Genomic DNA, 3,372 nt, shown 5'->3' with positions numbered 1-3,372 from the left:
TATGACTCATGATCAGTGGATGTTAGTAGACTTGAAGCCATGAAAAGGCTTACAAACACCTTTATATAATCTGCTTGTGCATTTGTGTCTCTGTTATTTCCATTAAAACATGCCTGAGGTTACATACAGGAGGTTGGAGTCACATGCAGTAGAGCTGAAAATACCAGTAGCCTAGTCTCCCAAGAAAGGACCATCTAAATCAACTGACAACCAGCCAACCCAGACGTGGAACTAGGTAGGCAGAGATTGAAAACAACACCCAACCAAGGTCAATATAAATCTCTTTCTCTCAGACTCTTGAGGTTATTAAAAGCATATTGTTGAAGCTTGCTGAGTTTCTGCATGGTTATTATGCAGTCCTGACACAGTGAATATAGTATTTAATTTCAACAAATGACTTTAACATTACAATGGGGAAGAAAGTTACACATGTTTAAGAATGGAATTTTTACTTGATTAATAATTTGACAATGCCTTTTTGGTGTCTATATTTGTAGTTCAGATACCTTAAAATGTCTTGTAGTGTCATGAGAAGTACAAGGGTGTTTGAGAAAGAATAATTCACTCAGGATTGCAATGTGCAAAAGATTACAGGAAAAGATGAAATGCAACAGAATATGAAGTAATGGGAGCAACCACTAAAAAAACTAAAAAGAGAGGTATAACTGATATGCTAAGAAAACAGAGAAAGTGGAATCATATAAAATGATCAGTTAAAACCTAAAAAGGTGATTGTGCCAAGGATTGCGGCTGTGCGGGCACCAGAGGCAAGGTGCAGGGACCAGGTGCTCACTGCTCTTCTCTGTCCACCCTCCAGTGCTCAGGCTGGTTGGGGTTAGGTAGGGAGAGGCTCATGGAGGACCTGGGCCTGGTCTTTTCCTCTTGTCCTTGGGTGTCAGGCGAGATGCAGAGAGTTGGCCACCTACACTGACCTTCACTGCCCCAGAAACCCTGATTATCTCCAAGGTGAAGATCAAAAAAGTCCATTCACATCAACCTCAAAGAATAGGCCTTGAAATGTGTTTTGTGCCAATGATACCAGAAATATTTGTAATTAGGCTTTGGTAGTCCTGAAAAAGGATGCTTTCTGCCATCTGAATCTGGCTTGGAGTTCCTGTATATTTTTCACTGTTAAATTCTGTTGAGGTGAGTCAAATGAATCACTGTTTCACTTCGTTGTCTTGGAATGTCTGAGAGGACTTAGTGTCTAAAAACAGTTGAGTGCAAACAGGTGTCCTGAAAATAAGTATTAATTAAAACAAGATAACGTTATTTTGGGCTTCCCAGGTGGCACAATGGTAAAGAATCTGCCTACCAATGCAGGAGATGCAGGAGACACAAGTTCGATCCCTGCGTCAGGCAGATCCCCTGGAGTAGGAAATGGCAACCCACTCCAGAATTCTTGCCTAGGAAATCCCATGGACAGAGGAGCCTGGAGGGCTATAGTCCATGGGATCATAAAGAGTCGGACATGACTGAACGACTGAGCAGCAGCATAGTTTCTTAAACCTTTAAGCTATTTAAACAACAGTGAATACCTGCTGGACATGTTGTGGTCTGTTATAGGAATATTTGTGATTCTCTGAATATCAACCATACTGTCAAACGGCTTACAAAATTTCCTAAAAATGACAAACTCTCATTTAATATATACAAGATTATTTCAAGGACTAATAAGTCAAAGGAAGTATTTAGGAACTATACCAATACTCTGATTACCTAGGCAAGTTGTCATTACAGGCATAGCTTAGTGACTCCTCTTTGAGTTGGAACTCAGCTGGTATGGGATCATCTGTCCAGGCAGAGAGTAGAATCCTTTCAGTGGTTAGTGAAGAGTATCAATATCCCTTGCAGTGTTGCACTTATGTGCCAAGAGGTTGCAATGAAGATCAATTCAATGAAAAAAGCTTTGTGCCCAAATCAGATATCAAGTCCATTTCTTCTCCCACCATTATAGCCATTGGGGCTGCAGAGTTAGCCTTGAAAGATTCTAATTGGCATCCTTAGCCAGAAGCTGATCGTGTATTGCAATTGGCATGGGAATGGTTCCTCTTGGAGTTATTTCTGAAACTGCTTTGATGTTTCAAACAAAAGGCTACAATAAAGTCAGCCCATTCTTTGTCCCTCAGATTCTGATCAATATGGCAGCAGCCCAGGTCATCATTCTCTATAAAGTCAAGGGCCCCAATCAAGCATTACCCACAGCCTGTACCAGAGAAATTCATGCAGTGGGAGACTTTTAGATTTATAACACATGACTCTACTGATGTGATGGTGACTGGAGGTACAGATTCTTGCATCACCTGTTTATCACTTGCTGGATTTTCCAGAGCCTGGGCTCTGATCCTAAGTCAGCATGTAGACCATTTCATCCAGAGATGGTTTTGTAATGGGAGGAAGTGCACTGCACTGGTGGTAGGAGAAACGAGAAGGCTGTACAAAGAGGGGACTGGATTTACGCAGACATTTTGAGCTATGGACTCTCAGGTGATGCCAGTCACACGACTGCCCCCAATCTTGGAGGAGAAGGTGCTTTAAGGTGTATGGCTGCTGCTGTAAAAGATGCAGGTGTATAACCTGAAGAGATATCCTATATCAACGTGCATGATACTTCCACACTGTTGGGAGACACTGCTGAAAACAAAGCCATCAAACATCTTTTCAAAGGCCATGCATACTCCCTTGCCATTTCCTCCACCAGTGGAGCCATGGGACACCTGCTGGGGGCTGCCAGGGACATCGAGGAAGATTACCACCCTGGCTTGCTGTTATAGAAAACTGCCATCTACTTTAAACCTGGACTGTACAGAATCACAATTTGGTCTCATTTATGTTCCATTCAAGACATGCACAATCCCCATTATCTACATCCTGCACCAGAGTGGTACATTTGGTACAACTGATGAACCTACAATGACACATCATTATCATACAAAATCCATAGTTTACGTTAGGTTTCACTCTGTGTTGTGCACTGTATGAGTTTGGACAAATGTATAATGAAATGTATTCACCGTGATAAAATCATACAAAGTACTTTTAGTGTCCGAAAAATTCTCTGTGCTCTACCTGTTCTTCCCTCCCTTCCCTTTAACCCCAGACAACCAGTGATCTTTTTTACTGTTTCTATAGTTTTGCCTTTTACAGATATCATCTAGTTGGAATCATACAGTATGTAGACTTTCGGATTGCATTCTTACACTTAGTAATATGCATTTAAGATTCCTCCATGTGTCTTTATGGACAGATCTCTTTTTTGTTGTTGTTAGATGCTGAATAACATTTCATTTTATGTGATGCACCACAGTGTATTCATGTTTCTACTCAAGAATGTTTAAATTAGATCCAAGGTTTTGTAATTATGAATAAGGC

The 3,372-nt window shown here is 41.0% G+C and overlaps 1 pseudogene; it reads left to right on the top strand.

Moving 5' to 3' along the window:
• Positions 1–1,598: 1,598 nt before the first annotated feature.
• LOC145515519 (3-oxoacyl-[acyl-carrier-protein] synthase, mitochondrial pseudogene) lies at positions 1,599–2,982 on the top strand (annotated as a pseudogene).
• The last annotated feature ends 390 nt before the right edge of the window (positions 2,983–3,372 follow it).

Source organism: Giraffa tippelskirchi, chromosome 1, assembly GCF_054371585.1.
Source record: "Giraffa tippelskirchi isolate mGirTip1 chromosome 1, T2T-mGirTip1v1.2.pri, whole genome shotgun sequence".
Lineage (NCBI taxonomy): Eukaryota > Metazoa > Chordata > Mammalia > Artiodactyla > Giraffidae > Giraffa > Giraffa tippelskirchi.
Note: the sequence above shows the minus strand (reverse complement) of the source record. Positions and strands in the feature narration are given on the sequence as shown.